The sequence below is a fragment of the Aythya ferina genome (assembly GCF_964211825.1).
Source record: "Aythya ferina genome assembly, chromosome: W".
NCBI classification, from domain to species: Eukaryota; Metazoa; Chordata; class Aves; order Anseriformes; family Anatidae; genus Aythya; species Aythya ferina.
In genome coordinates, this window is record NC_140313.1 from 5,923,660 (window position 1) to 5,945,711 (window position 22,052).

Sequence of the window (22,052 nt, forward strand, 5' to 3'; positions counted from 1 at the left end):
GTGACTGGCCTCCAACTGGATTTAACTCCATTCACCATGACTCTTTGGGCCCAGCTATCCAGCCAGTTTTTAACTCAACGAAGCATACGCCAGTCCAAGCCATGAGCAGCCAGTTTCTTCAGGAGATTGCTGTGGGAATAGGCTGGGCATTGATCATCAGGTGGTGAGCAATTGCATTGTGCATCACTTGTTTTGTTCACATTATTATTTTAGTACTATTATTATTATTATTTCCCTGTCTTAATAAACTGTCTTTATCTCAACCCACAGGTTTCACTTGCCCGTTTCTCTCCCCCATCCCAGAGAGGGAGGTGGGAGGGTGAGCAAACGGCTGTGTGGTGCTTAGCTGCTGGCCGGATTAAACCACAACACTCCATCAAAATGTCAGGGGCCTGCGCAAGAGGTTAAGTTCCTGTGGAGTCTGGTGGATGACAGGAGCCACTTCTATTCCTCCAGACACCCTGGAGTAAATAGAGCAGGGGCAGAGTCCTTCTAGCACAAAGTAGTTACAGCAAGTTCTGGGAGTTTTAGGTTACTGGCGTAAACATATTCCTGTTTTTTCTATCATTGCCCGTCCCTTATATAATCTACTTAGAAAAAGGAAATCATGGGACTGGACTAAACAGCACAAGAATGTGCTAGAATTATTAATAAAATAACTCAGGTTATTTCAACAGCTAGGTCCCTTACACCCAACCGACCCTATCCATGTAGAATGGGGATTCAGTGAACATGGTTCCCACTGTAGTCTCTGGCAAAAGGGACCAGAAGGACCAGAGAGACCACTAGAGTTTATCTCCCACTCTTTTAATGACACCAAAATGAGGTATTCTGATCTTGAAAAAAGCTTGCTGTCTCTAGTGCAAATGGTGAAGCAGGTGGAACAGATAAAAAGAGAACAGAGTGTGATTGTTCAGGGTCCTTTCCATCTCCTAGATATAGTTCACAAGGGTCTAGTACCACCTGCAGGAATTGCCCAGAAACTCAGTCTGTAAGTGGTATGCCTATCTGCAAGGTATCAATGAAATTATGCCTATTACAGAAGGCAATGTTAAGGTATCTAAATTGCAGTAAGATATAAACAGTACTTTACTATTCCAAACCCCACCAAGCAAACCATCTCTGATTCAGGAGGTGTCTCCTCTGATGGAAGGCAGTGAACTTAAGCGAGTATGGTTCATCGATGCACATCTTATAGGCAAAATAATGAGGGGAAATATAAGGTCATGGCTTTAGAAGTAGTCACAGGACATAGATTAGAAGAAACAGGTAAAGGGAGCACTCAAGTGGGGGAACTTAGAGCAGTCTTAGCCACACGACATGGTGACAGTCATATCTACATCAATCTGCATGCAGTTTATTAGGAAGCCACAGAGCAGATAGGCCACTGGGCAGCTAACGGCTGGCAGGTAAATAGAGTCCCTGTCTGGCAAACTGACAGCTGGAAGCAATTGCTTGAAATAGGAGAAGAAAGGGTGCTGCATATTGGTTGGGTAAAAGGACGTGATTGGTCAGCTACTATTGCTGCTCAGCTTAATCATCAAGTTGACAACCTCACATGACTACAAAAAAATAATGTCGTGAATGTTGACCATGAATGGGAATGCTTACTTGAATGGTTACATGTTAAATGCGGCCACACTGGTCAAGCTGATTTATACTAAGCCTGTATCAGTAAAGCTGAGTGAACAAGTGGTAACTGCCTGTTTACAACATCACTTATGACTTAACAAAGACCACATGAGTAAAGTGCCTCCCCTGCATATCCAAGATAAGAAAATGCTGTGGCACACCTGGCAAATTGATTATATCAGCCCACTACAACCCCCCGGGGGTAAAAAATACATATTGGTGGGGGTGGAAGTAATCTCAGGAACTACCATGTCCACAGCTGCTACGGCTGCCACAGGGGAAAATACAGTCTGCAGTCTGAAGGAATGGTTTAGTACATTTCCTCTTCTGGAAGAGATCCAGGGTGATAATGGATCGCACTTTACAGCCACAGTAGTACAAGACTGGGCAAAGGAGGAAGGAAGCCGGTGGGTATTTCATACCCCACAGTGGCAATGGTGCTAACAACCCCAAAGAACCCTTATGCTTGGAAAGCAAAAGATTGCTCTGGAAAATTCCCTTGAATCAGTACCAGATGGATAGTACCCACCTTTTAACTCAACATCTGTCGGTCACATATGACCGAACATCTTCTCTTTTGTATTTCTTGTGGTTTAACCCAACAGGCAGCTAAGAACCCCACAGATGTTTGCTCACCTTCCCCTGCAATGGGATGGGGGAGAGAATGGGAAAAAAAATAAAATAAAAGCTTGTGAGTTGAGATAAAGGCAGTTTAATGGGACATAAAAGAAAGAAAGAGAAATAAAAACAACAACAACAATATGTTCAAAGCAAGTGATGCAAAATGCAATTGCTCACCACCCGCTGACCGATGCCCATCCCGTCCCCAAGCAGCGATCCCCACTCTGGCCAGCCACCCCATATTAAGTGTTCAGCATGACATCACAGGGTATGGACTATCCCTTTGGCCATCTTGAGTCAGCTGTCCTGGTTCTGTCCCCTCCCAGCTCCTCGTGCACCCCCAACCTCCTCACTGGCAGGGCGGTACGAGATGCTGAAAAGTCCTTGGCTTAGTGTAAGCGCTGGTCTGCAACAATTAAAACATCAGTGTGTTATCAACATTATTCTCAAAACACAGCACCCTACCAACTACTAGGAGGAAAATTAACTCTATCCTAACCAAAACCAGGACAGTATTTTAAAGGAGTACTGATGCCAAGAAACTGCACATGGGACAATGGGTTATCCTGCACTGAACTGGAGTTGCTCTCAAGAGCCGTTAATATTTACATTGTTTTTTTTTTTTGTTTTTATTGTGATAATAATTTACTAATTTCTCACAGTTCCCCCCTCTTCTTTTCTTACTCCTATTGTTGTTTTTGCACCTCTTCACATCCCTCACTCTTGAGTTCAACAAGGCCAAGTGCCGGGTCCTGCACCTGAGGCGCAACAACCCCAAGCAGAGCTACAGGCTGGGAGAGGAATGGTTGGAAAGCTGCCAGGTGGATAAGGACCTGGGAGTATTGGTGGACAGTCGGCTGAATATGAGCCAGCAGTGTGCTCAGGTGGCCAAGAAGGCCAACAGCATCCTGACTTGTATAAGAAACAGTGTGGCCAGCAGGTCTAGGGAAGTGATCGTCCCCCTGTATTCAGCTCTGGTGAGGCCGCACCTTGAGTACTGTGTTCAGTTTTGGGCCCCTCGCTACAAGAAGGACATCGAGGTGCTTGAATGAGTCCAGAGAAGGGCGACGAAGCTGGTGAGCGGTCTGGAGAACAAGTCTTACGAGGAGCGGCTGAGGGAGCTAGGTTTGTTCAGCCTGGAGAAGAGGAGGCTCAGGGGCGACCTTATCGTTCTTTATAAGTACATTAAAGGAGGCTGTAGTGAGGTGGGGGTTGGTCTATTCTCCCATGTGCCTGGTGACAGGACGAGGAGGAATGGGCTATAGTTGCGCCAGGGGTGTTTTAGGTTGGATATAAGGAAGAACTTCTTTACCAAAAGAGTTGTTAGGCATTGGAACGGGCCTACATCTACATTAGATGTAGAGCTTAGCGATATGATTTAGTGGAGGACTTGTTAGTGTTAGGTCAGAGGTTGGACTCGATGATCTTTCAACCCAGACAATTCTGTGATTCTGTGATTTTTCCAACATCAGGGTGCAATATTTTTCTTCGTATGTCATGGGGGATGACAGATACACAATGCCATTATTACTGGAATACTAACAAATAGTTGATTGAGCCTATTCCATCCAGGCGACCACAAGATCAATTTTTCCCAAATGTCTCTAAATCCCCGGGAAGTGTTGTCTTGGGCCACCTCATGTATGTTTCTGTTTTTCTCCCAAATATTTTTGAGATCAGTCTTAATTCGTCCTGTTTGCTCTACATACATACAGCAACTGGCATTAATTATAGTGCAAACCCCTCCTTGCAAGGCTAGTAATAAATTCGGTACCATTAGATTCTGGAATACTGTCTTTGACAGACTTGTCACCTCCTCTTTCAGTGCCCGGATCACATCTAGAATGTTATCACTCACCACTAACCAAGGGCAAAAAAAACTCGCAAAACTGTGAAACACTGTTCCTCTCTCCACTAGAGGATTAACTGAAGTCCTCTTGATTCTGCGTAGGTGGGTCTCAAGGAGGCTGGTGCTTTGGTTTTGTATATCCTCAATAATGGTTATGTTTGGAATTATTGCCCCCAGGGTGCAAGCTCCCTTCCATCTTAGGGGCAACACCTTCCTGGCTTTATTACCACATAGCGAATATCACCGCTTGCTGTTCGGAACTGGCCATCCAGTTACCGAATGATTCTTTTGCTGTGTTTGGTATACATTATATATATTAGCACTCCCATAATTACCATATTCGGTACAGTATGGATAAATCCTTACCTCACAGGTAACATCTCCACAACCAGGATCAGTATTATTGCCCCCTGAATTTCCTTCACTATGAAGAATGATATACATACTAATTAAAAAATCAGAATATTTCCAATTATTCCATAGCTGGGAATTATCTGTTCCAGAATTACCTTAGGTACCATGCTCGCAGTAGCAGATGCTGAAGGGAAAGCTTCCACCCACATGGAAAAGTGATCAACCAAACCTAATAAGTATTTAAATGTACCTACTCTAGGAAGTTCTGTAAAATCTATCTGTACACTTTGGAATGGTCATAGAATCATAGAACCATAGAATATCCCGAGTTGGAAGGGACCCATAAGGATCATCAAGTCCAACTCCTGGCACCGCACAGGTCTACCCAAAATTTCAGACACTATGACTAAGAGCACAGTTCAAACGCTTCTTAAACTCCAACAGGCTTGGTTCCGTGACTATGTCCCAGGGGAGCCTGTTCCAGTGTGCGACAAACCTCTCAGTGAAGAACCTCTTCCTAATATCCAGCGTGAACCTCCCCTGTCACAGCTTGACACCATTCCCTCGGGTCCTATCGCTGGTCACTAAAGAGAATAGATCATTGCCTGCACCGCCACTTGTGCGGAATCTGTAGACCGCGATGAGATATCCCCTCAGCATCCTCATCTCCAGGCTGAACAGGCCAAGTGACCTCAGCCACGCCTCGTACGTCTTCCCCTCTAGGCCCTTCACCATCTTTGTAGCCCTTCTCTGGACACTCTCCAGTAGTTTCATGTCCTTTTTGTACTGTAGTGCCCAAAACTGCATGCAGTACTCGAGATGAGGCTGCACCACTGCACAGTAGAGCAGGAAGATCACTTCCCTCAACCGACTAGCGATGCTGTGCTTGTTGCACACCAGGATACAGTTGGCCCTCCTGGCTGCCAGGGCACACTGCTGGCTCAAATTCAGCTTGCTGTCCACCACAACCCCCAGATCCCTCTCTGCGGGGCTGCTCTCCAGCATCTCGTCGCCCAGTCTGTACGTATAGCCAGGGTTGCCCCGTCCCAGGTGCAGGAACTGGCACTTGCTTCTGTTAAACTTCATGTGGTTGGTGATTGTCCAGCTCTCCAATTTGTCCAGATTGTGAACCCATGTTGGCTAGGACCTATGACTGCATTGTCCCCCCAGGTGCACGTCAATAACTCTCGGGATAATCTTCTCCATAATTTTACCAGGCAATGAAGTGAGACTTACAGGCCTGTAATTGCTAGGGTCTTCTTACCCTTCTTGAAAATTGGCACAACATTTACCAGCTTCCAGTCTACTGGGACCTCTCCAGATTCCCAAGATTGTTGAAAAATAATTGAGAGAGGTCCCGTGATGACATCAGCCATCTCTTTAAGCGCCCTGGGATGAATCCCATCTGGACCCATGGACTTGTATGGATCCAGGTGGAGCAGAAAATCCCGCACACGTTCAAAGTCAGTTGGGAGTTTGTCATTCCCACCGTCATGGTCCTCCCTCTCAGGGCACCCAGGGTCCCGAAGCCCATCATCAGCATTGAAGAAGGAGGCAAAGAAGGCATTAAATGTCTCTGCTTTGCCTATGTCCTTGTCTGTGAGGTGACCATCCCTATCAAGTAGCCGACCTATGTTTCATCTGGTCCTCCTTTTTCTGTTCACATATTTAAAAAAGCACTTTTTATTGTCTCCCACAGACCTGGACAGCTTCAACTCTAATTGGGCTTTGGCCACACAAATTTTTTAATTACAAAGGGAAACAGTGTCCTTGTATTCCTTTCTCGTCGCCTGACCCTGCTTCCAGCAGCTATACACTTTCTTTTTGTGCCTAAGCTCCAGAAGAAGATCACTGGTCAGCCAAGACTGACTTCTGCCTCGCCTGCTTGACTTCCGATATTTTGGAATTGCCTGGCCCTGTGCTTTTAGGAGGAAGTGCTTAAAGATTGACCAGCACTGATGGACACCGACGCCTTCAAAAGCAGTTTCCCAGGGGACCTTACCAACTAGTTCCCTGAGTCTGCTCTCCCCATATCCAGGGCTGAAGTTTTGGTGGCAATTTTCCTCCTGTCACCAAAAATGTTAAACTCAACCACTTCATAGTCACTATGACCAAAATGGCTGCCAATTGCCAAGTCTCCCACAAGACCCTCTCTGTTCTCCAGCAACAGATCTAGGAGGGCAACTTTCCTAGTGGGCTCCCTTAGCACCTGCACCAAGAAGTTATCATTAAGGTGCTTTAGGAACCTCCTGGACCTGCTCATGTCAGCCGTGTGGTAATCCCAGTTGACGTCTGGCAAGTTGAAGTCCCCCATAAGAACAAGGGCAGTTGATCTCGAGGTATTTCTTAGTTCCTCAGAGAATAATGCATCAGTGTCTTCATCCTGGCCGGGTGGTCTGTAATAGACTCCCATGACATCATCCCCTTCATTTGTTCGTCCCTTAATCCTTACCCAGAGGCTCTCAACTTTGCCACTGCCAACTGCAAGCTCCACATAGTCCAGCCCCTCCTTTACATACAGCACCACCCCACTGCCTCTCCTGCCCTGCCTGTCTCTCCTGAGAAGCCTGTAGCCATCTGTTGCAACACACCAGTCACAGGACTTATCCCACCAGGCTTTGCTTATATCATAGCTCTCGGACTGGGCCAAGACTTCTAGCTCATCTAGTTTATTCCTCATACTGCGTGCCTTGGTGTAGAAGCAATTCAAATGTGCCTTATTGTACATAGCACCTTGTGGAGCAGACTGAAAGACCTCACTAGCACACAGTCCCTCTGATTCTGGCACGTCGTCCCTTAGCTTATCACCGGCAGGCCTGGTTTTATCCCTTTCCCCCTTTGACTCTAGTTTAAAGCCCTATCTATCAGCCTTGCTAACTCCTGGGCAAAAATCTTTTTCCCCCTCTGAGAGAGATGCTTCCCATCTGGTGCCAGCAGGCCTGGTGTCGCATAGACCTTCCTGTGATCAAGAAACCCGAAGTTCTGCCAGTGCACCAGTCTCGAAGCCACATATTGACGAGCTGAGTCTGCCTGTCAACGTTGATCCCTCCTATTGGAAGGACAGAGGCAAACACGACCTGTGCCCCGATCCTTTAACCAGTCGCCCCAAAGCCCTAAAGTCCCTTTTGATTGCTCTTGGACTTCTCCTTGCTACTTTGTCATTACCAGCCTGAAAAAACAGTAACGGGTAGTAGTCAGAGGGCCATACCAGGTGAGTTTTTATCTCTAACACAAGAGGACACAAGTCTGAAAATCTGCATATATTAAGCTATCACAGAGCATAGAAAATATATGAAGAAGTTATCACGGATTTGGGGTAGGAGGTTTAAAGAAACCAACGTTCCGGCAGTATCGGACAATAAATGGCACAGAAACTATAGTAATGCTGAGCCGTCCTGGAGCAAAAAATTTGTGAATAGCATATGCCAACAGAAATGTGCCTGTACCAGCAGCCCTTTTAGACTGCAGCAATGATTCACTGAAACCAAGTTTGAAGAGAACTGCAGTCATATCCACACCACTTGACACAGTCAGGTTGAAGATACTAATGAAATTCCAATGTGGAATGAAACCCCTACAGCACCACATTCTTAGAAAACTTTTTTCAGCTGCTGGGATTTATTGAGTTTCTTGTTTTCACTGTTGAGATCTGTGGCGGCCTTTTCAGGGGATCCACCCACATCCTTGGCCGAGCTGCCGGTGGCGGCCCGCAATGCCAGCAGAGGGACCAGAGGGCAGAAGCAGGGGCGGGGAGGGGGGGGTGGCAGCAGCAGCGGCGGCGGCGGTCGGCCCCAAGCAAGCCCAGGCACAACAGCAGGCGGAACATGGCAGCGCCCGGTGCATGCATGCGTGCGCTCGAACCTGAGAAACGCAGCAGCCAGTGGCAGGGCAGGGTGGGCGGGTGCTCAGAGGTGACAGCGGGGGTGCAGTTGGCGCTGGACCCTGCGTTCAAGTAATGACTCAGTCCCCATCAACTGTGGGATCCCCGCTCCCCGGAGGGTGTCGCCAGGCTGCCGTTCTGTTACCCAGGGCAGCTAATACACACCCTGCTTTCCATTTTTGCTCCCAGAGTAATTTTTGTGTTGGCGTTAAAATCAGCGTGGCTATCTGACGGCAATTGTACGGCACCAACAACTGACCAGTCATAACATTTTCTAACAGTGACTGAGTAAATGGTGCGTGTAATCCATATGTAGTCACAGTCTTTCTTAATTCTTTAATTAGGTCCCATTGGAAGGCATTATATTCATTTGGACCGTTGGGTTGCACCTGCACTGGGAAAGCCATTCCTTCCAGGCCCCTGTCCTTTAGCGCTTCCTGGCACACTTGCTCCCATCGTTCCCGTGGGTTGAAAGCTCGGGCCCCAAGGGAGGCATTATCGGGGGTAGGCAAGGTGGGAGCAGAGGGGGTCAGCAGGGAGGGGCTCTGCAGTGGCGGTCCGCAGCCCTCTTCCTTGTCATCCTTGCCCTTCCTTGTCTATCAACTTGCACCACTCTGATGACCTTGCAGGCTCTAATCTCAGTTCGGCTGCTGTTATTGCCTGGGCAGCAGCGTTCTGTACATTCTTTTCTGCCTGCCACGATCTTAAAGTCTCAGTCACCAGCCACCACGTAGTCATCACCTCAGCAGCATTAGTATCCCCACTGGACGCTGCTTCCTATATTTTTTCCCCCACTTGGTCCCAAGTTTTTAGTCAAATACTGTGGAAGCCATTGAGGGGAACTCTTGTTTTCGCAAAAATGTCAATAATAGCTTTATCTTAAACAGATCATTTTATACTCCCCTTTCTATTAGGAGTTGCGTTAGTAGTTTCACTATAGCTTCTTCCTCTGCCGAAAGGCTAGATCCCATGATTACTGCCCAGCCGCTCACCTGTCCTTCAGGTGATGTCCCGGGGTTGAAGCTGCAGTCCAGCTGCGAGCTTGACTCATTCAGCTGGGTTCCCTTCAGACGTTTGTGCAGCGCTTCTCCTCCCCGTCACCATTGAAGGGTCACCACTGAAGGGATGCAAGACACGGACTCTTGATGGCTCTTGAACAGGAGACATTTATTGCTTTTTTTCACTACAACATGTACTTTCCCTGTAGCCCCATGCACTGTCCACGCGTCCGAATCTGTCATACAATTGGTTAGAGACCCTCAGACACGCACCTCTAGCCAGTCAGCAATTGGCTGCTGCACAAAGCTCATCTTTAACACTGTAGCCAAGTTAATTTGTAGACAAGTTAATTTGACCTTGCTCAAGTTTCTGTTTCTACTGATTATTTCCTCATTATCTCTAATTCTGCTCAGGGAACTAGTCAGCAAGGTCCGTGGGAAGCTGCTTTTGAAGGCATTGGTGTCCATCAGTGCTGGTCAATCTTTAAGCACTGCCTCCTAAAAGCACAAGATCAGGCAATTCCAAAATATCGGAAGGCAGGCAGGTGAGGCAGAAGGCCGGCCTGGCTGACCAGGGATCTTCTACTGGAGCTTAGACGGAAAAAGAAAGTGTACGGCTGCTGGAAGCAGGGTCAGGCGATGAGAAAGGAATGCAGGGATGCTGTTTGTGGTTGTAGGAGAAAATTCATGGGGCCAAAGCCCAACTAGAGTTGAACCTGGCCATGTCTGTGGGAGACAATAAAAAAGGTTTTTTTAGATATGTGAACAGAAAAAGGAGAACCAAAGAAAACATAGGTCTGCTACTTGATGGGGAAGGTCTCTTCACAGACCATGACATAGGCAAAGCAGAGATGTTTAATGCCTTCTTCGCATCTGTCTTCAACACTGATGATGGACTTCGGGACCCTGGGTGCCCTGAGCTGGAGGACCATAACGGTGGGAATGACAAACTCCCAACTGACCCTGAACGTGTGCGGGATTTGCTGCTCCACCTGGATCCATACAAGTCCATGGGTCCAGATGGGATTCATCCCAGGGCACTTAAAGAGATGGCTGACGTCATCGCAGGACCTCTCTCAATTAGTTTTGAAAGATCTTGGGAATCTGGAGAGGTCCCAGTAGACTGGAAGCTGGTAAATGTTGTGCCAATTTTCAAGAAGGGTAAGAAAGAAGATCCTAGCAATTACAGGTCTGTCAGTCTCACTTCAGTGCCTGGTAAAATTATGGAAAAGATGATTCTTGAAGTTATTGAAGTGCACCTGGGGGACAATGCAGTCATTGGTCCCAGCCAACATGGGTTCACGAGGGGAAGGTCCTGCCTAACAAATTTGATTTCCTTTTATGATAAGATCACCCATCTAGTTGACCAAGGGAAACCAGCTGATGTGATCTGTTTGGATTTCAGTAAAGCTTTTGACACAGTTTCCCATAGGATCCTACTGGACAAAATGTCCGGCATACAACTTAGCAAAAACATTATACAATGTGTGAGCAATTGGCTGATGGGCAGGGCTCAAAGGGTTGTGGTTAACGGGGCCACATCAGGCTGGCGGACGGTCACTAGTGGGGTCCCTCAAGGCTCCATTTTAGGGCCATTCCTCTTCAATGTCTTTATAAATGATTTGAATGTAGGACTAGAAGGTGTTTTGAGCAAATTTGCTGACGACACCAAACTTTAAGGAGTTGTGGACTCTGATGAGGGTGGAAAGGCCTTGCAGAGAGATCTGGACAGATTGGAGAGCTGGGCAATCACCAACCACATGAAGTTTAACAAGAGCAAGTGCCAGGTCCTGCACCTGGGACGGGGCAACCCTGGCTATACGTACAGACTGGGCGATGAGATGCTGGAGAGCAGCCCCGCAGAGAGGGATCTGGGGGTTTTGGTGGACAGCAAGTTGAATATGAGCCAGCAGTGTCCCCTGGCAGCCAGGAAGGCCAACCATATCCTGGAATGTATCAAGCACAGCATCGCTAGTCAATCGAGGGAGGTGATTGTCCCCCTCTATTCTGCACTGGTCCAGCCTCACCTCGAGTACTGTGTGCAGTTCTGGGCACCACGGTACAAGAATGACATTAAACTGTTGGAGAGTGTCCAGAGGAGGGCAACAAAGATGGTGAAGGGCCTAGAGGGGAAGACGTATGAGGAGCGGCTGAGGTCACTTGGCCTGTTCAGCCTGGAGAAGAGGAGGCTGAGGGGGGACCTCATCATGGTCTACAACTTCCTTGCGAGGGGGAGTGGGGAGGCAGGTGACCTATTCTCTGTGAACACCAGTGATAGGACCCGCGGGAATGGTGTCAAGCTGAGGCAGAGGAAGTTCACGCTGGACATCAGGAAGAGGTTCTTCACTGAGAGGGTGGTTGCACACTGGAACAGGCTCCCCAGGGGCGTAGTCATGGAACCAAGCCTGTCTGAATTTAAAAAGCAATTGGACTGTGCACTTAGTCACATGGTCTAAACTTTTGGGCAGACCTGTGCAGTGCCAGGAGTTGGACTTGATGATCCTTATGGGTCACTTCCAACTCGGGATATTCTATGATTTTATGATTCTATAATGCAGGGATGTGTGAAACAGCGTGAAGCCACCTGTGAATTCCTTTCCCACAGACTTGGGCACACCCTGCAGCCCAACACCTGGACTTTCGCGTGTTTCCCCGAGATCTCCGTCTGGGTAGCCACATCGGTAGCTGTGGCTGGAGAGGCCGCAAGTCATGCAGAGGCCATGGCTTTCTGCAGGGTTGATACCATGTCTGCGCTCTTCACAAGCAGGTTACAACCACCTTTGGAAAAGAGCAGTGAGAGTGCACTGCCACGTAAACTGCCATGCTATGCACTGTTCGCCACGCTCTTGGTTGCTTGTGCTCCCTAGGGGATGCCTTTGTATGGCAGGGGAGGGAGCTCTGCTGGCTCTGCCCACGCCTCGTCGGCCTCACTCACGAGTGCTGCCAGGTCCTGGCGGCTCCCTCGGCTGCCTCGAGTGGCCTTGATGCAAGAAAAAAGCCCTGCCCATCTCGATCCCCTGCTCCACTGCAGAACACATCTGCCCCGGAGCCAATAGCCTCGGCGAGTCAAATTCCTGGTTCTTGCCCCCCTTTGGGCTGACTGAAGATGATTGTCCTATTTACCTTTTGACATACTACACAACCCCTTCATACTTGTTTAGCCAGAGTATATATTCCCACCCATACATATTTCCATAGCACAGTGTCACACATTGCTTGAACTCTCCAGTGACTCCCTTGATGTAAAACAGTTAATATTTGCCTCATTAGTGCTTTATTCAGCATTTCTCTCCCATCAGGGAGTATCCGTTTTCCTTCAGACTCCATGGCTCCTAATTCCTTAAAAACCTCTTTCTCGTTTTCACTATCTGCTTTTCTGGTGGGGAGGTTACTTCAGGTATAAGATAATTTATAGTGATTTTTGATTGCAAGGCTGCCTCATGGACTTTTTCATCTGCCACATGGTTCCCTTGGACAGTGACTGAATTCCTTTTCTGGTGCCCTTTTGCATGCACTACTGCAATTCCAGTAGGTAATAATAAATTATGTAGGACTTGCTTTACAAGCTCCTTGTGGGTCAGTTCCTTCCCTTTACTGTCGATCAACCCACGCTCCTCCCAGATTTTAACAAATGTATGAACCACCCCATATGCATATCTCAAATTGGTCTAGATGGTTCCCTCTTTTCCTTCAGGAAGTGTGAGTGCCTGATTCAAGGCATATAATTCACATGTTTGGGCTGACCAGTTATTGGGTAATCAGACCATCTCTTTTACTTCTTCACTAAATCCATCAACTATAGCATAGCCATTATACCTCTTTCCCTGTACTGCCCTTGAGAATCCATCAATAAACAGAATATCTCCTTCCTCAAGGGGAACATCTTGTAAATCTGGTCTCACTTTAGTCTGATACTCTATTAAATTCAGGCAGTTATGTTCTATATCTTCTCCAGCCCTTTCTCCTCTCCATAGGAAGGCAGTGGGATTCAAGCATGATTTTGTGGTTAACACTAGACCATCCTTTTCAATCAGTATTGCCTCATGTTTCAAAATCCTAGAATCAGTCAGCCAGTGCCCAGCTCTCTGAGTCAAGACTGTCTTAACCTGGTGATGAGTAGTAACTATCAGATGACCACCAAAGGTTAATTTCCTGCTTTCTTCCACCAGAATAGCAGTTGCTGCTACAGCTGAACACATTCAGGCCATCCTCTGGAAACTGGGTCTAGCAGTTTAGACAAATAACTTAACACTTCTGAATAAGCAAGGTTAGTGGAATTTTCCACTGCAAAAAGAAATCTTTAATTCTCACAGACCCAGCTCCAGAACCCCAGAGGTTGACCTCAAGTTTCTCCTGGGGTTTTATGCCAGAGAATCCAGGTGAGGCCATTCTCCCCAGCTGCAGTGCAAAGTACATTTTGCACAGCTGGTCCAGTACGGACAGGCCCAAGGGCTACCACACGAGCTATTTCCTGTTTGATTTTTTCAAAGGCCTGTTGTTGTTCGGGGCCCCACTCAAAATAGTTCCTCTTTTGAGTCACTCAATATAGAGGACTCAGAAGCTGAATGTAGCCTGGAACATGCATTCTCCAGAACCCCACAAGAACTAGGAAAGTCTGTGTTTCTTTTTTGCTAGTTGGTGGAGACATAGCTGTTATTTTGTTGATCACAAACTGTATGGGATGTGGCGACATCCATCCTGCCATTTTACCCCCAAGAACTGGATTTCCTGTGCAGGTCCCTTGACCATGTTTAATGGCAAAATCAGACTTAAAAGAGTATGGATCATTTTCTTCCCTTTCCTAAAAACCTCCTCTGCTGTGCCACCCCACACAATGATGTCATCAATGTACTGCAGGTGTTCAGGAGCTTCCCCCTGCTCCAACGCAGACTGGATCAGTCCATGGCAAATGGTAGGGCTGTGTTTCCACCCCTGGGGCAGCCGATTTTAAGTATATTGGACTCCCCTCCAAGTGAAAGCAAACTGTGGCCTGCACTCTGCTGCTAGAGGGATAGAGAAAAATGCATTAGCAATATCAGTTGTGGCATACCACAACTTGGCTGCCTTCGATTCCAGTTCGTACTGGAGTTCTAGCATGTCTGGCACTGCAGCACTCAGTGGTGGCGTGACTTCGTTCAGGCCACGATAGTCCACTGTTAGTCTCCTCTCACTGTTGGATTCTCACACTGGCCATATGGGACTATTAAAGGGTGAGTGAGTCTTGCTGATCGCTCCTTAGCTCTCCAGTTGATGAATTAGCATATGGATGGAATCAGGGAGTCTTGGTTGGTGCGATATTGCCACCGATACACCATTGTGGTAGCGATTGGCACCTGCTGTTCTTCAACCCTCAGCAATCCTACAACAGAAGGGTCTTATGAGAGACCAGACAGGGTAGACAGCTGCTTAATCTTCTCTGTGCTCAAGGCAGCTATACCAAAAGCCCACCTTTTGGGTCCTTAAAATATCCTCTCCTGAGGTAGTCTGTGCAAAGGATGCACGGAGCATCCAGGCCAATCATAATGGGGTACTTTTGCCACTCCTTACCAGTTAGTCTCCCTTCATCCTCCAATACCGTTAACTGTTGGGAACCCCAGTCACTCCAGAGATACGGATGAGTTCTGCCCATTGGTAGCCTGATGGCATTAGGGTGCATTGCGCGCTGGTGTTGTACTCCTGTGGTTCCAATGTGCCAGGCCATCGGATCCACACAGTCCAGTACATCCAGTTATCCCTCTCCTCTACCTGGCCAGAGGCAGGGCCCCTCTAGTCCTGGTTGCAGTATCTGTCACATAATTACTGCAAATGCAAAGCAGAGATCCCTTCTTCAGGGTTAGGAGAAATATCAGTCCTGCGACTGCCTCTGGGGAATTGCCCAACAGGAACACAACATACAAACATACACTGTTGGTCCCATCCCATCTCTCCAATTCATTGCTTCCACCGTGCTGGCATGTGATGATGGCACACTCTGTAAAAAAATTCAGCCGCGTGGACGGCACACAGTGGACTTCATTGGGATCTTGAGATGTCTGGTCATTGTCCAAATCACTATAAACCTTCTCCAGCACAGCTAATTCCCTCAGGTGCTGGAGACCTTTCTCCATGGTGGTCTGCTTGCCTAGTTGATATACAGTATCTTCCTTGTAGGGATACCTTTCCTTCACACCTGACAGGAGTCGCCTCCAGAGGATGAGAACCTGTGCCTCTCTCCCAGTTTCTCTGTCAGTGACTCTTTCTCTAGAGAGGGATCCCAGCTGCTTAGCTTCCTTGCCTTCTAGTTCTTGGCTACTGGCCCCAGTATCCCAGCACTGAAGCAGCCAGGTGAGAATGTGCTTACCTAGGTGACAGCTGAAATCCCTTTGTATATCTCCCAACTCACTCAGGGATAGGGATCAGGTGGTTTCTGACTCATTTATGATTTCGGTCTATTCTTCCTGCTGTCTTTGTGATGGCTTTGCTTTAGAGCTGCCCACATCTTCCACTTCTCCCTCCTGGCGCTTCTCAAAAGGAGCTTCTTTCCTTACTAGTCGAGCAGACTTCCGCTTCCATTGTCTTGTCTTGACTGGGGAGCAATTGATACCATCTACAGTTGGCCCTCAGATTTAGCCACAGTGTGTGTTATAGGGCAGGGCATACGTCTTTCAAAATTCTATCTTTTTTTTAGGAATTTATACTTGTTCAGGGGTGAAGTTCTGTCCAGGTTTTGGCTAGGATAGAGTTAATTTTCCTCCTAGCAGGTGGTATGGTGCTGTGTTTTGGATTTAGGATGAGAATAATGTTGATAACATGCTAATGTTGAAGAGCAGTACTTGCACTAAGCCAAGGAATTTACAGCATCTCATACCGCCCTGCGAGTGAGGAGGCTGGGGGTTCACGAGGAGTTGGGAGGGGACAGAACGAGGACAGCTGACCAGAACTGGCCAATGGAATAGTCCATACCATATGACATCATGCTGAAAAAATACTATGGGGTTTCTGGCCGGGATGTAAGAGGCCACTGCTCGGGGACGGGATGAGTGGGTGGTGAGCAATTGCATCGTGCATCACTTGTTTTGTACACATTATTATTAGTAGTATCACAGAATCAAAGAATTGTCTAGGTAGGAAGAGACCTCAAGATCATCGAGACCAACCTCTGACCTAACACTAACAAGTCCTCCACTAAACCATATCGCTAAGTTCTACATCTAAATGTCTTTTAAAGACCTCCAGGGATGGTGACTCCACCACTTCCCTGGGCAGCCTATTCCAATGCCTAACAACCCTTTCGGTAAAGAAGTTCTTCCTAAGATCCAACCTAAATCTCTCCTGGAGCAACTTTAGCCCATTCCCCCTCGTCCTGTCACCAGGCACGTGGAAGAATAGACCAACCCCCACCTCACTACAGCCTCCCTTAATGTACTTATAAAGAGCGATAAGGTCGCCCCTGAGCCTCCGCTTCTCCAGGCTGAACAAACCCAGCTCCCTCAGCCGCTCCTCGTAAGACTTGTTCTCCAGACCCCTCACCAGCTTCGTCACCCTTCTCTGGACTCGCTCGAGCACCACGATGTCCTTCTTGTAGCGAGGGGCCCAAAACTGAACACAGTACTCGAGATGTGGCCTCACCAGAGCCGAATACAGGGGGACAATCACTTCCCTAGACCTGCTGGCCACACTGCTTCTTATACAAGCCAGGATGCTGTTGGCCTTCTTGGCCACCTGAGCACACTGCTGGCTCATATTCAGCTGACTATCCACCATCACTCCCAGGTCCTTCTCCGCCTGGCAGCTCTCCAACCACTCATCTCCCAGTCTGTAGCTCTGCCTGGGGTTATTGCGCCCCAGGTGCAGGACCCGGCACTTGGCCTTGTTGAACTTCATACAGCTGACCTCAGCCCATCGGTGCAGCCTATCCAGATCCTCCTGCAGAGCTTTCCTACCCTCAAGCAGATCGACACACGCACCTAACTTGGTGTCATCTGCGAACTTACTGAGGGTGCATTCAATGCCTTCATCCAGATCATCGATGAAGATATTAAAGAGGACTGGCCCCAGTACCGAGCCCTGGGGAACACCACTAGTGACCAGCCTCCAACTTGATTTTACTCTATTCACCCTATTCTATTCACTCTATTCTATTGACTCTTTGGGCCTGGCTATCCAGCCAGTTCTTAACACCACGAAGCGTACGCCAGTCCAAGCCATGAGCAGCCAGTTTCTTGAGGAAAATGTTGTGGGGAACAATGTCAAAAGCCTTACTGAAGTCAAGGTAGTCCAGATCCACAGCCTTTCCCTCATCCACCCAGCGCGTCACTTTGTCATAGAAGGAGATCAGGTTCGTTAAGCAGGACCTGCCTTTCATAAACTCATGCTGACTGGGCCTGATCACCTGGTTGCCCTGCAAGTGCCGCGTGATGACACTCAAGATAATCTGCTCCATGAGCTTCCCTTGCACTGAGGTCAAACTGACAGGCCTGTAGTTTCCCAGGTCTGCCCTCCGGCCCTTCTTGTAGATGGGCGTCACGTTTGCTAGCTGCCAGTCAACTGGGACCTCCCCTGATAGCCAGGACTGCTGATAAATGATGGAAAGCGGCCTGGCCAGCTCTTCCATCAGTTATTTTAGTATCCTCAGGTGGATCCCATCTGGCCCCATCGATTTGCGTACATCCAAGTGCCGTAGCAGGTCGCCAACCATTTCCTCGTGGATAGTGAGGGCCACATTCTGCTCCCCATCCCCTTCCACCAGCTCAGGGTACTGGGTATCCAGAGAGCAACTGGTTTTGCCACTAAAGACTGAGGCAAAGAAGGCATTAAGCACCTCTGCCTTTTCCTCATCTTTTGTCACTAAGTTTCCCCCCGCATCCAGTAAAGGATGGAGGTTCTCCTTAGTCCTCCGTTTTGCATTGATGTATTTGTAAAAAGATTTTTTGTTGTCTTTAACATCAGTAGCCAGATTGAGCTCCACATGAGCTTTGGCCTTTCTAATTTTGTCCCTGCACTGCCTTGCAACATATATAGTCCTCCTGAGTGGCCCGCCCTCTTTTCCAAAGATTATAAACCCTCTTTTTTCTCCTAAGCTCAAGCCACAATTCTCTGTTAAGCCAGGCCGGTCTTCTTCCATGCCGGCTCATCTTTGGGCACGTGGGGACAGACCACTCCTGCGCCATTAAAATTTCCTTCTTGAAGAGCGCCCAGCCTTCCTGAACTCCTCTGCCCTTCAGAACCGCCTCCCAAGGGACTCTGCCAACCAGTGTCCTGAACAGTTCAAAGTCAGCTCTCCGGAAGTCCAGTACAGCGGTTTTACTGGTTCCCGTCCTGGCTTCTCCAAGAATAGAGAACTCTACCATTTCATGGTCACTCTGCCCAAGACAGCTTCCAACCACCACATCTCCCACCAGTCCTTCTCTGTTTGTGAAGAGAAGGTCTAGCAGGGCACCTCCCTAACCAGCTGTGTCAGGAAGCTATCTTACACGCTCTCCAGAAACCTCCTAGACTGCTTTCTCTGGGCTGTGTTGTGCTTCCAGGATATGTCTGGGAAGTTGTAGTCCCCCACGAGGACAAGCGCCGACGATTTCGCAACTTCTGTCAGCTGCCTGTAGAACTCCTCATCCGTCTCCTCGTCCTGGTTCGGCGGTCTATAACAGACCCCAACCAGGACGGTAGCCTTGTTGGCCTACCTGCCGATCCTAACCCATAGGGACTCAACCTTGTCATTCCCAGCCTCGAGTTCCACAACATCGAAAGATTCTCTAATATAGAGAGCCACACCACCACCCCTTCCATGCTGCCTGTCCCTTCTGAAGAGCCTATAGCCAGACATTGCAGCACACCAGTCATGAGAGTGGTCCCACCACGTTTCCATGATGGCAACCAAGTCATAGCCTGCCTGCTGCATGATGGCTTCCAGCTCTTCCTGTTTGTTACCCATGCTGCGTGCATTAGTGTAGATGCACTTTAGTTGGGCCATTGCCTTCTCCCCCGGCCTTGCCATTGTTCTCCCTGGCACAGCTCCAACAAGCCTTGTTTCAGCTTCGTCCCCCTTCTTACCTAGTTTAAAGCCTTCTCAGTGAGCCCTGCCAGATCCTGGGCTAGGATCCATTTCCCCCTTAGAGATAGGGCCCCGTCTGTGGCCATCAGGCCGGGTGCCGAGTAAAGCACCCCATTGTCAAAAAAAAAAAATCTGTGTTGGCACCAGCCTCTGAGCCACGTGTTTATCAGGTGGGCTTTCTGTGTCCTCTCTGCACCCCTCCCTGCCACTGTAGGGATAGACGAAAACACCACCTGTACTCCCGCTCCATCCACTAACCGACCCAGCCCCCTAAAGTCCCGTTTGATAGTCTTCAGGCTTCTCTCTTCAATGTCATCACTGCCAGCCTGGACTATCAAAAGAAGTTAATAGTCAGAGGGGCAAACCAGGTTGGGAAGCTTCCTGGCAATGTCCCTGACCCTGGCCCCAGGGAGGCAGCAGACTTCCCTATGGGTAGGGTCAGGCCGACAAATAGGGCCCTCTGTTCCCCTGAGAAGGGAGCCGCCTACAACAATCACCCTTCCTTCTGTCTTGGTGGAGGCAGTCCTGAGACATGGAGTTGACTTCTTCGCCCTAGTCATCCTCCTGGGTAGACTTCCTACCTCATCCTCACCTACTGGTCTCTCAAGCTCCAGGGCCTCAAACCTGTTGTGTAAGGGTACCTGGGAAGGTGGGGCCGGTGCGGGGGGAGGCATCGCCTGCGATGTCAAGCAGGGACCTGTCTCCATTCCTCCTCATCTCCTAGGTCCCCTCCCCTCTGCCCGACAGCAACAGGGGAGGGAGTCCATCCCCATTTGGGGTGTCTCAGCCCGGTACCTCTCCTTCAGGCCCTGCAGGGAGTTGTTCCACAAGTCTATCTCCTGCTCACATTCCCTGATATCCCTCAACCTCTCTACCTCCGCCTTGAGTTCTGCCACCAGGCTGACCAGGTCATCCACCTGCTCGCACCTCACACACACAGTCTCTCTGCCTCCCGCAGATGGCAGCAAAAGGCTCAGACACTCCCTGCATCCAGAGACCTGAACTGCTGCATTTTTGAGCGGGCAGTCGGTCTAGGTGTATACAGACTTCCTAGAGAGAGCACTGTGCCTGGTGGAGACCATTGCAGCCTGGCTAGCGGTAGACCGCCGTTAGAGGAGTTGTTCGTATGGGCGGGGGGGAACGCTCTGCCCTCCCTACTCGCCCTGCCTGCGTGAACTGCCGTGCGAACTGCCACTTGATTCCTTTCTGACGCACCACGCCCTGTTTGCCCATCCTGGTCGCTCGCGCTCTCTAGGGGCAGCTTTTGAACGGCCGGGGAGGGAGCGCTGCTGGCTCCACCTACGTCTCGTCAGCCTCCCTCGGGAGGGCTGCCGGGTCCTGGCGCTTCCCTCAAGTGGGCTCAATTCTGGGAAAAAAAAGCCCTGCCCACCTCGATCCCCTGCTCTGCTGCAGAACGCATCTACCCCGGAGCCAATTGCCTCGGCAAGGTGATCTACTATTAACATTATTATTATTCTCCTTTATTTTATTTCCTAATAAAATGTCTTCATCTCAGCCCATAGGTGCTGGAGCTGAAGTTCCCCTGCTGCCCATGGAGAGGCCGATCGTGGAGCAGGTTGTCCTTCTGCAGCCCATGGGCACCATGGGAGTGCAGATCTCCATGCTGAAGCCTGTGGAGAGGATTCCACAGTGGAGCAGGTGATTTGGGGCGAGCTGCTCTCTGTTCTTCCTTCTCATCTCCCCTCCTGACATACACCTTTTGGGCCTCCTGCAGGAAGGTCTCCAGTGACTGTTTGCTCCATCCTCCCACCTTCTGAAGCTTCTTCTGTGTATCTGGCCAGGCTTTAATCGCAAAATGAACTTTAAAGAGCCCTTGGCCTATTGGGTCCTCAGGATTCACCCCCGAGTACTTTCTCATTCTGACCCTCAGTCTTTGCAGAAAATCACTAGGGGATTCACCCTTTTGTTGTTGGATTTCAAATGCTTTAGTAAAATTCTGAGACTTTGGTACTGCTTCCCTAATTCCCATTATTATTATGTTCTTTAAGTCTCTCATATGATTTCTGTGTTGTGGGTTGTTATTATCCCAGTTGGGGTCAGAAAGTAGATATTTCTGATCCATGGGAATTACTCCTGGTCCTGGAGGGTTGGTTCTTTCCCCTTTCTTGCATAGCTGCCTGCCTAATCATTCCCCCCTCTTCTCCAGTGAATAACATACTCCAGATTGTCATAATTTCCCCCCCAAGAATACAGATTAGGCCTTAGAAACTGATCTAACTGTTCTGCTAGTCCTGTAGGGTCCTCAATTAAAGACTTCATTTCCCTTTTTCAACAAAAACTGACTTACCCATACACCCAGCAAGCAGCATAACTTGACTCCTCCTCCGTAAAAGGAGTCTTATTTTTTAAATATAAATTTAAAGCCTGAATTTTCATCAGACCCCCATTTTGGCCAAAATACTGATATTTACTGAATTGATTCCTTTATCCAGATTAATACACAGTATTTACTCTTTTTCTTTTTATAATTTCCTCTAATTTTGGGATTATTTTTCCAATTTCTTATCATTCTTCCTGAAGAACTGTCGGTAGGTACTGCCCCAGGGATATCTCCCGGTCCCCTGGAATCCTTATTTCCCATTGTCCTGGTTTCAGCTAGGATAGAGTTAATTTTCCTCCTAGTAGCTGGTAGAGTGCTATGTTTTAGATTTAGGATGAGAAGAGTGT

The 22,052-nt window shown here is 48.5% G+C and overlaps 1 long non-coding RNA gene across 1 annotated transcript in view; it reads left to right on the forward strand.

Moving 5' to 3' along the window:
- Positions 1-22,052, forward strand: part of LOC311426410 — a 274,512-nt gene that overhangs the window by 204,832 nt on the left and 47,628 nt on the right. The window lies entirely within an intron of this gene.